Raw genomic sequence first — 12,764 nt, 5'->3', positions numbered from 1 at the left:
CACAGAGGAGGCGTTCGGCGGGTTGCTTGAACTCAGAGCGACTGCTCCTGAATACCCGGGGGCTGCCAGAGGAGGGGGAGGAAAGGGGCAGGTCACTTGGACTCGGAGTGACTGCCTAGGGCGACAGGCGGTTGGCAGGAGGAAGAGGCACGCAGTGAGTTGCTTGGACTCCTAGTGACCGCACTGGAACACCGGGTGGCTGTCCGGAGGAAGAGGTGTGCGGTGGGTTGCTGGAACTCGGAGCGACTGTACGGGGCTCCAGGTGGCTGCTCAGAGGAGGGGCTGCATAGCCAGGCGATTAGGTGCAGAGCAGGGTCCAAGGACCTAGGAGGCTTCTTGGTGGAAGAGCCACACAGAGACAAGCTGAGGGGTGGAGCGAAGGTTCCAGGACTGCGGGCAGATTCTCTGAGGAGAGGCAGGCTAAGGAGACTCATCTGTGAAGGGTGAAGCTCCCAGGCCCAGGAGGTAGGTCCGGGCCCCTGGGAACGTTGCAGAGGAAGGCAGCCCAACCGAGTCGGTAATTGTAGATTGAGGGGAACCTCTAGGAGGGGAACTGACCAGCGAGACCTCCCCACCAGGTGAGTCTTCCCTACCGGGTGAGGTTTTCCCACAAGGACGGTAAAACCAGAGACACAGGCCCAAACAGGCCTTGCCTCAGCCCGCAGCCTAGTTCCCCTTTGGATGACTATAGGTCAGCAAGTGGAGGCACCTCTGCCCACTATCATGGAATATACCCCACCTGAGGTTCACCACCCCTAGAGAGGCAGCTTCCTTATGAGCACCACATTATCAACTTCCTCCAAGACTTCAGGCTACTAAAGGCTAAGAGGGGATATACTAGCAATCTTTAGGGACATTATAAGTTAATAGAGGAAATCTGCATTATCTTAGCGGTCCACTGATACATGAACAATATGAGAAAACAAGGAAGAAAATGCCCCAAACAAATCTAGATGTTACATCAATAAAATCCAATGACAGCCTGGCAGAAGAAATGACAGAAAGGGAGTTCAGAATGTACATAATTAAAATGATCAGGGAAGCAAAAGATGAGATGAAAGAGCAAATGCAGGCATTGAATGATGAGATGAAAGAGCAAATGCAGGCATTGAATGATAGCACCAATTGTCAGTTAAAAGAGCAAATACAGGAAGCAAAAGATCATTTCAATAAGGAGTTAGAGATATTGACAAAAAACCAAAAAGAAATCCTTGAAAGGAAGGAAACAATAAACCAAATTAAGAACTCAATAGAAAGCATAACCAATAGGATAGAACACCTGGAAGACAGAACCTCAGATATTGAAGACAAAATATTTAACCTTGAAAACAAAGTTGAACAAACAGAGAAGATGGTAAGAAATCATGAACAGAATCTCCAAGAACTATGGGATATCATGAAAAGGCCCAATTTAAGAATTATTGGGATTGAAGAAGGCTTAGAGAAACAAACCAAAGGAATGAACAGTTTATTCAATGAAATAATATCAGAAAATTTCCCAAATCTGAAGAATGAAATGGAAAATCAAGTTCAAGAAGCTTATAGAACTCCAAATATACAAAATTAAAACAGACCCACACCAAGACACATTATAATGAAAATACCTAACATACAAAATAAGGACAGAATTTAAAAGGCTGTGAGAGAAAAGAACCAAATTACATTCAGGGGGAAACCAATATGGATATCAGCAGATTTTTCAATCCAGACCCTAAAAGCTAGAAGGGCCTGGAACAACATTTTTTAACCCCTGAAAGAAAATGGATGCCAACCAAGAATCTTATACCAGCAAGACATACCTTCAAATTTGATGATGAAATAAAATCCTTACATGATAAACAAAAGCTAAAAGAATTTACAAAAAGAAAGCCAGCATTATAGAACCCTCTCAGCAAAATATTCCATGAGGAAGAGATGAAAAACAAAGAAGCAAATCAGCAAAGGGAGGAATTATCCTAAAGGAATTGTCAAATAAAGAGGAACCAAGTTGTGTCAAAAAAATAAATAAATAAATAAAATTAAAAAATGAACCAAATGACCAGGAGTACAAATCATATCTCAATAATAACACCTAATGTTAATGGCCTGAACTCATCAATCAAAAGATATAGACTGGCAGATTGGATTAAAAAGAAAAATCCAACACTATGTTGCCTGCAAGAGACTCACCTCATAGAAAAAGATACCCATAGACTAATGGTGAAAGGATGGGGAAAAACACACCATGCACATGGACTCAGCAAAAAAGCTGGAGTATCCATCCTCATTTCAGATAATGTGGACTTCAAGCCAAAGTTAGTCAGAAGGGATAAAGAAGGACATTCCACACTGCTTAAGGGAAGCATAAATCAGCAAGACATAACAATCATAAACATCTATGCCCCAAACAGTGGCTCATCCATGTATGTCAAACAAATCCTTCTCAATTGCAGAAACCAAATAGACCACAACACAATAATACTAGGTGATTTTAACACGCCTCTCTCACCACTGGACAGATCTTCCAAACAAAAATTGAACAAAGAAATCATAGATCTCAATAACACAATCAATAATTTAGACTTAACAGACATTAATAGAATATACCATTCAACCAAGAGCAAATACACTTTTTCTCAGCAGCACATGGATCCTTCTCTAAAATAGACCATATATCATGACACAAAGCTACTGTTAGCAAATACAAGAAGATAGAGACACTACCTTGTATTCTATCAGATCATAATGGATTGAAGTTAGAAATAAATGAGAGTGAAAAACAGAAACTACTCCAACACCTGGAGATTAAACAATATGCTATTATATGATGAATGGATAACAGAAGATATTAGGAAGGAAATTAAAAAATTCTTAGAGATAAATGAGAACAAAGAAATATCATATCAAAATCTCTGGGACACTATGAAAGCAGTACTTAGAGGAAAATTTATTTCATGGAGCGTATTCAATAAAAGAAGTAAAACTCAACAAATCATTGACCTAACACTACAGCTCAAAGTCCTAGAAAAAGAAGAACAGACCAACACCAAAAGTAGTAGAAGACAGGAAATAGTTAAACTCAGAGCTGAAATCAACAAAATTGAAACAAAAGAAACAATATTAAAAATTGACAAAATAAATAGTTGGTTCTTCGAAAAAATAAACAAAATTGATAAACCCTTGACGACACTAGCAAAGAGAAGACGAGAGAAAACCCAAATCACTAAAATCCAGAATGAACAAGGAAATATCACAACAGACACGATTGAAATACAAAACATAATTAGAAGCTATTTTGAAAATCTATACTCCAACAAAATAGAAAATTTCGAAGACATCAACAGGTTTCTAGAGACATATGAATTGCCTAAACTGAACGAGGAGGACATACACAATTTAAATAGACCAATTTCAGGTAATGAAATAGAAGTCTCAAAAGCTTACCAATAAAGAAAAGTCCAGGACCAGATGAGTTCTCAGCTGAGTTCTACAAAACCTTTAAAGAAGAGCTCATTCCAATACTCCTCAAAGTATTCCATAAAATAGAAGAGGAGGGAACCCTCCCAAACTCATTCTATGAAGCGAAAATTACCCTGATACCTAAACCAGACAGAGACACATCGAGGAAAGAAAATTTCAGACCAATATCCTTAATGAACATCAATGCAAAAATTCTCAACAAAATTTTAGCAAATCACATACAAAAACATATTAAAAAGATAGTGCACCATGATCAAGTGGACTTCATCCCAGGGATGTAAGGTTGGTTCAACATCAGGAAATCAATAAATGTCATTCACCATATCAAGAGACTTAAAGTCAAGAATCACATGATTATTTCAATAGATGCAGAAAAAGCATTTGATAAAATACAGCACCCCTTCATGCTCAAAACACTAGAAAATATAGGGATAGTGGGAACATTCCTTAACATTGTAAAGGCCATCTATGCTAAGCCCATGGCTAATATCATTCTAAATGGTGAAAAACTGAAAGCATTCTCCCTAAAAACTGGAACACGGCAGGGATGCCCTCTTTCACCACTTCTATTCAATATCGTCCTTGAAACTCTAGCCAGAGCAATCAGACAGACCAAAGAAATTAAAGGGATACGAATTGGAAAAAAAGAACTCAAACTATCCCTATTTGCTTATGATATGATTATATTATATACTTAGAGGAACCTGGAAATTCCACCAGAAAACTTTTAGAACTCATAAGTGAATTCAGTAAAGTAGCGGGATATAAGATCAATGCACATAAATCTAAGGCATTTTTATACATAAGTGATGAATCTTCAGAAAGAGAAATTAGGAAAACTACCCCATTCACAATAGCCTCGAAAAAAATAAAATACTTGGGAATCAATCTCACAAAAGAGGTGAAAGACCTCTACAACGAGAACTACAGAACACTAAAGAAAGAAATTAAAGAAAACCTTAGAAGATGGAAGGATCTCCCATGTTCTTGGATAGGAAGAATTAATATTGTCAAAATGGCCATACTACCAAAAGTGCTATACAGATTCAATGCAATTCCAATTAAAATCCCAATGATGTCCCTTACAGAAATAGAGCAAGCAATTATGAAATTCATCTGGAAGAATAAGAAACCCAGAATAGCTAAAGCAATCCTTGGCAGAAGGAGTGAAGCAGGGGGTATCGCAATACCAGATCTTCAACTCTACTACAAAGCAATAATAACAAAAAGGGCATGGTATTGGTACCAAAATAGAAAGGTGGATCAATGGTACAGAATAGAGGACACGGACAGAAACCCAAATAAATACAATTTTCTCATCCTAGACAAAGGGGCCAAAAACATGCAATGGAGAAAAGATAGCCTCTTCAACAAATGGTGTGGGAGAATTGGAAATCCATATGCAACAGAATGAACCTAAACCCATATCTCTCACCATGCATGAAACTAAACTCAAAATGGTCTTTGAATCAGACCAGAGACCCTGCAGATTAGAGAAGAAAAAGTAGATCCAGATCTTCAACATGTCAGCTTAGGACCAGACTTCCTCAACAGGACTCCCATAGCACAAGAAATAAAAGCAAGAATCAATAACTGGGATAGATTCAAACTAAAAAGCTTTCTCTCAGCAAAGGAAACTATCAGCAATGCAAAGAAAGAGCCTACAGAGTGGGAGAAAATCTTTGCCAATCATACTTCAGATAGAGCACTAATCTCCAGAATCTATAAAGAACTCAAAAAACTCTACACCAAGAATGTAAATAATCCAATTGACAAATGGGCTAAAGAATTGAATAGACACTTCACAGAAGAAGATGTACAAGCAATCAACAAACATATGGAAAAATGTTCAACATCTCTAGTAATAAGAGAAATGCAAATCAAAACCACTCTAAGATTCCATCTCACCCCAATTAGAATGGCGATTATCAAGAATACAAGCAACAACAGGTGTTGGCGAGGATATGGGGAGAAAGGTACACTCTTACATTGTGGGTGGGGCTGCAAATTAGTGAAGCCACTCTGGAAAGCAGTGTGGAGATTCCTTAGAAAACTTGGAATGGAACCACCATTTGACCCAGCTATCCCACTCCTTGGTCTATACCCAAAGGACTTAAAATCAGCATACTACAGAGATACAGCCACATAAATGTTGATAGCTGCTCAATTCACAATAGCCAGATTGTGGAACCAACCTAGATGTCCTTCAATTGATGAATGGATAAAGAAACTGTGGTGTATATATACAATGGAATATTACTCAGCCATAAAGAATGATAAAATGATGGCATTTGCAGGCAAATGGATGAAATTGGAGAATATCAGGCTAAGTGAGATAAACCAATCTCAAAAAACCAAAGGAAGAATGATATCGCTAATAAGTGGATGAAGACACATAATGGGGGGTGGGAGGGGTTAGTGTTAGGGTTAGGGAGAGGGGCAAGAATGGAGGAAGGAAGGACTGTATAGAGGGAAAAGAGGGGTGGGAGGGGTGGGGGGGGAAGGAAAAAATAACAGAATGAATCAAATAACATTGCCCTATGTAAATTTATGATTACACAAATGGTATGCCTTTACGCCATGTACAGAGAAACAACATGTATCCCATTTGTTTACAATAAAAAAAAGGAAAAACAATAAAACTGAAAAAAAAAGAAAAAAAAAGAATAGCTTTATATTCCATGAAAATTAAATAGACTGTAGAATTTATGTAGTGAAGCACACAGGCAAGATGATTCCCAAATTTAAAACTAGGTCTTCTGGGGAAACAATAGACAAATGTTCCTAGTTTATCTTCCTTTCAGTGCTTATTATGTTCTGCTTTAGAAGTGGAAAACTCGATGTGCATTAAAATTACTACGTTTTACAGCCAGTATAAAAAGAGAACTCAAAATTATGCAAATTACGTCCCATATGGGTGGTTCAACCTACTTATACTTGATTTCCTTATACTCTTGATTTCCTAATTTTTTTTTGTTACTGAGTCACATCCCCAGTCCTTTTGTGTATTTTATTTAGCAAGAGGGTCTCACTGAGTTGCTTAGTGCCTCCCTAAGTTGCTGAGGCTAGCTTTGAACTTGGGATCCTACTGCCTCAGCCTCCCAAGCTAGTGGAATTATAGGTGTGCGCCACTACACCCAGTGATTTCTTAAATTTCTAAGAATAGTGTTTCATTCTTCAGCTTGCTGCAAGATGAATAGCATATGCTTCTTTCTTTTTGTAGTTGGCAATACTATGGAAGGGTTGAAGTTGAAGTTCATAAAAATGACTTTGCCCTGTGTCTTTGCCTTTTTTCCTCTGGATTGTTCCCAAAGTTCTATGAGTTATGATGGTACATGGAAGTCACCTGTTTGGGAAATGTTATGACTACTGTCCCACTTCTTACCACTGGATGTGGAGAATAGCCTGATGTACCCTCTTGTAAGCTTCCAGTTGGCAATATGAAGGTTTTTAAGGAACATTGTGAATGGAATCACAGATAAAGACAGAGAAGTGAAGAGTAGGTTTTAATTTATATGAATTTTTGGGATAAAGAATGAAATTTGTAAATATAAAAAAATTCACAGTATATGGTATTGAAGCCAAAATCTGTGACTTCAGTTGTATATGGCAAAACAAATGCCCATTTATTAATCTGGAGTAAAAGTACACTAAATTATCAGTGTTCTTGGTCTGTTGGTTGTTTACATCTCAAGAATCTTGAAAAAACACACCCAAGAAGAATTTTTAGACCATCAGATTTGGGATACCATTACTTTCGTAGCAGATACATGCTCTTAAATATCAGATAAGCATCCTGTGAGAATCTTCCTTCTCTAGAACATGTGTTTCTCTCAACATAGTCATGCTAATATGAGAGCCCTCTACATTGAAGGTCCTACATAAATCCTATTCTGCTTCTTGGACTCCTGAATTGTTTATGCCCTCTTCTTGCTTTGGTGTTTTGGTTACAGGTGAGGAAATTCCTGTTCAACCAAAGTTGACAGTACCTGTAGTACCTATTGACATACAAATTGTACTAGAAGAGTGTCAAAGCTTCAGCCCAAACAATGGGCATAAAAAGATCAGCTTAGTAATGGGAAGGTGGGTAAACTGTTGATTAAGTTAAGGAAAATAAAAATCTAGGATTGATATATTCAAAAATTTAAAAAATATTTGTGCTGGTTCATAAAAAATTTAAAAAGGTTGCAATTTTATTTCGACAAGCCAATGTTATAGCAATATGTGCTGCCAAGGGCTGGGGCTGGGACTCAGTGATAGAACACTTGCCTAGCATGTATGAGTCACTGGGTTCTGTCCTTAGCACCACATAAAAATAAGTAAAATAAAGGTATTGTGTCCATTTATAACTAAAAACAAATTTAAAAAAATACATGCTGGCAAGAGCACATGTATGTTCACATTTCCTGAGTGACATGTTTTTATTTTATTGAAAATTTCACTTTAGTAATAACTCAGAGTAAAAATATTAATAAATAGCTGTATGCATTTACTATACAAGGAAATGCCATGTAGACATTTAAAAATATGATAAATGCAATTATGGACTGACATCAAGGCCCACATCTTTTGAGTGCAGAGAAAATCAAATAATATGATGAAGTAACAAAATATACAAGTGGACCAAAATGGCTGGACCAAAATCCCTGGATTCAAAATGAACAATTTATTTATCTGTCACTAAGCAATGATGCTTTGGTGAACCTTTCACAATTTCAGCAAACCCAATCATATTAGGAAAAGCTCTTTTTTTAAAATTGTAAACAAATGGGATACATGTTGTTTCTCTGTCTGTACATGGAGCAAAGGCATACCATTTGTGTAATCATACGTTTACATAGGGCAATTCTGTTATTTTTCCCCTCCCCCCACCCCTCCCACCCCTCTTTTCCCTCTATACAGTCCTTCCTTCCTCCATTCTTGCCACCCTCCCTAACCCTAACCCTAAACCTAACCCTAACCCTAACACTAACCCCTCCCACCCCCCATTATGTGTCATCATCCACTTATCAGCGAGATCATTCGTTCTGCAGCTCTTTTTAAGCATGAGTTTCTGATCAAATTTGGTGTTATGATTCCCAGAAAAGTCTGCCATTCTCCTTTTCAATCAGGGATATTTCAGAGGAAATTCTGAAAAACACTGAAACACAGGATGTTTAACAGTTATCTTACCTAATACAATGGTACTGTCATTTGATTTAGGAAGAATTATTTCAGAAAAGATTAAACTAATTGGGAAGATCTTTTTGAAAACTGATTGAGTACATTTAAACACAGTAATGGCAGGCATTAGTATGCAAAACAAAACATGAATTTGGCTGTGAATGATGTTATGTTCACCCCCAAAACTATATGCAAAAGTGTGAAAGACGTGGACAATAAAACAAAAAAGTGAGATTCAAATATCATAAGGGAATCCCATTAATATGTATGTTCACATGAATAATAAAGAACAAGTATTCTAGTGCAGTAACTATTACTGGTGTAATAACTATTGCTGACTGTTGTCAACAAACAGAATGATTAGAATAAACTCTTATTTATACAAAGTAATGGAATTCCACAACCCGCTCCTGGAGAGGATTGGAATAGCTGTCATTACCCACACAGACCTCATAGAGAGACTCCACCTTCAGCTGTTGCCCCAAACTTGGTGAGCATGGTCTCAGTAAAACCACAGGCACTGGGTAATCAAGTGCCTGGAAGCAACCAGGGCTTTGTAACATGATCTTTCCCTGTTTGTTGTTTTTGATGGTTTAGAAAGTTCTTAAGACTTGAGAAACCAGATAATAAAATCAGTAAGGGTGAGACTAGATGAAATTCACTGAATGTGTGTCGAAAATAAATAAAGTGGGGTGCAGTGTGGGAACTGCCTAAGGTTCACAAGGATGTTATACATATAAGCATCAATATCAATGTTCTAAAATTCTATACCCTTTCTCTTTATAGAATGTACAGCTAGGAATATTGGCATAGGTGAAAAGAATACAGGTTTTCCCTCTCCTTTTATATTACACATGTGATCAGGGTGAGGAGAAAGGATTCTTTGGGGGAAATTCTGTGTTAATTTATTTTTTTCTTACTAAGTGTGGTATTTACACAAATACAGAAAAATGAAGCAATGAGGGGAAAAGAGAAGAGAGTTCAAAAACAGATCCAGAAATATAAGCAAATTATTCATAAGAAAGATTAATAGAGAAATCATGAATTAAAACAAAATGTTCCAGCATATCGAATATTCACCAAGGCAATAGCATCTACCTTTAAACTCTCATTATACACATAAACAATTTCAGGTGGATCACAGACCTGAAAAATTTAATAGATCACAGTAAATTGAATTTCTGACAATAACCTCAGGGTCAGGAGGTAGGGTAAGATTTATGACTTATTGTTAGATGTATAAATTACTTACTATGTAAGAGTAAAGCCATTTTTTCTTTCAGAACTGAACCCAGGGATGCTCTACCAGTCAGATAACCCCTTCCCTATTTATTTTAAGATAGTGTCTCTTGAAGTTACTGTGGTTGACCTTAAACTTGTGATCTTCCTGCCTTGGCCTCCTGAGTCACTGGGATTGTAGCCGAATGACACCATGGCTGGGAAGAACAGCAGTTGATAAAAGCAAAGACATTGGAGACAAACTGAGTAGAGCTCAAGTTCTCTTCCTTTCTTGTAGGGCTTTTGCTCAGATTTGGAACTAGATAACGATAATGGTAATAGTGCCTGCCTCTTCAGAAACAGACAACTAACTAATAATGCATAAAGCATGTAGACTAAGAGAAGGTCTATATTAACCACAGTCTTTATTTGCTAATACAGCACTTTTTTAGTAATTGCAAAATATACCATATGAATTAATTGTAAAATTCATAAGTACACTGTCCCAATGACAGAATAAAGTAATTAATCAACTATGACACAATTACTTCTTAAAAATTTCACCTCATCATTATAAAAATAACTCTTTTGAACTTTTGAGCAAATGTGGATATTTGTCTTACATCATTCCTGTGATTGAGGTAGAAAATAAAAGCAAAACAAATTCAAACAGATGTTTTAAAATTTCTCTCCTTCAGATAAGATTTTTCTGAATCACTTTTCTACCCATCTTGTTTGTGATCTTTACTAATCAGAAGCTTTCATAATGCTACCTTTTTTGAGAGTCCTAAGCTACTCTGTGAGAAGAGCTTTATAGTCTTATTGATATCTCTTCTGTAGGTTTTGATGTTGATGATATCACTAGAAAGAAACAGTGGGAGGTTCTCAGATAAAGTTCATGTGGGTGTAGAGGGAGACAACAACATGACTTTCCTCTGACTAATAGTGTTTTGGTATGATTAATTTTGATATGTACATTTACTTTAAAGATGTAGAAATGTGAATTACAGCAAAAGTGGAATACACCATTTTTCTCTATCACAGTCGACTCCTCACCAAGAAATCATGCAGGCTCATCTGTCTTCTGGTCTACTATTGAAGGGACATGGATAAATATAGTTGCATATACGTTGACCAAATCTATATACTTTCTAGCCAGATAGTACATGTTACAATTATTATAGGACTACTCAAATTCCTATTTTAAAAATTATAGTGAATTTTCATATCATGTTACCTCAGCATCCTTTTGAACATAAAGTTTCAACTTGCTCAAAGCAGAAACTTGGTTTAGCCATCCAGGACACACTTTCACTTCTCTACCTCTTCCCATTCACTCAGTGGGGAAGATCTGGTATTCACCTTATACAGTCGTCTCCTGGAGACCACTCACTATGAGATAGCTAGATAGTATACTTGTCCCAGTGATTCCTGCACTGCCTTCAACTTTTTAGATATGTGACAACTTCTTGGTCATAGGTTGACTCCATAGAACTCCTGATTGCTTGCTCTAAACCCTTTCATTAGAACTCCCCTTTAGAGACCAGTTTACGTAATACTCTAGACCCCAGTAAAGCCTTTATCCCAATGGTCACTCATGTTCTGTCTCTATGTTTCTGCTCTCCATCTGCTGGTTGTGGGTCTCTGTCTACGAGGGTTCTCCTCTTCCTACTCTCCACCTGCTCTCTAGGATTTGTAGGTAACACAATATTTCCATTAATTTATGTTTTGTTGAGTTTCCTCTTCTGTCTTATCACTTTTTAGCTCATTATTAATGAAAATATAACTTTTGTCTTTAAGTGTCTCACTTGAACCTAATTTCTTTCCTATATAGGGATATATCAGAGAGTATTTTTAGGAATAAACAGGGCACAGAACAAACAAAAGCCACAGGACATCTGTGAATGAAAACAAGTTTGGTATGATAGGGATACATGATCAGGGACTAGACACTTAAGTATTCAGTTGTCAACTAGGAGAAAGAAGTACCCTGTGAAAGAACCATTGTAAACATCTGGAAACAAATTCCTGATAATTCTGGCTAGGCAGGGCTGAAATTTATAGCCACTATCCAAAAAGTTACTTTAAGAGCACACTAAAAATATAAAACATACAAACTGTGTACAGATCATAAGCTGTGTTTCAAGAAATTCATTGAGAAACAACATAGAAATGGCAAAGAGGTACTTGAAAGTTTGTACTGGATTGAAAACTTTCTAAAGACAGATAAAATCTACCATGAGAACTTCTTTCCAGATCTCAGAAAGATGAACAACATTCCCTGTAATCTGCATTCCATATTAAATTCTTCAATCCAAAGCATTTGTATATTTCTCTTACCTTCTTCCCCATTCATCTTTCTAATCATGGGGATAATGATCATATAAATCATTATAATCTGTTACTGCAGAAGTAGAGGAACCAGGGTTTTCATAAAATGTTTTACTCTGTTCCCCTGCTCACTTTTTGGGTATTTGTAAATAGGAATGTGTTTTGTTGTTTTCCAATGAACATATGCAATGAAGAAGAAAATCATATAACTTATGGTTGGGGATTTGGAGTGTGTCTTAGATCACTGTGTGGAGAATTGAGAATGTATTGTAACCTGATACTTCTTTTATGTTTTTTTAAACAGTTTGTGTATCCCTGTACAATATATGTGTATCATTCACTTACCTTCATCTTGTAAATACCTGTTGTTTAAAGGTTCACTTCCAGGTCTGTGTGAGGTGGATTATCCTAAATTCCCATATTTATAACATTTTTGTATCCAGCTCACATGCTACCAAGTCTTTAACCATTCAGTAATTTTTGTTCTTGGACATGGATAACAGAGTTCCAGGATGTTGGTGTCAACAAAATACATGGTCCCAAAGAATTCTCAATGAAGTCTCTAGAAAGAAAAGAACTCAGTCACCACAAGT

This window comes from Sciurus carolinensis, chromosome 2 (genome assembly GCF_902686445.1).
Source record: "Sciurus carolinensis chromosome 2, mSciCar1.2, whole genome shotgun sequence".
NCBI classification, from domain to species: Eukaryota; Metazoa; Chordata; class Mammalia; order Rodentia; family Sciuridae; genus Sciurus; species Sciurus carolinensis.
Note: the sequence above shows the minus strand (reverse complement) of the source record.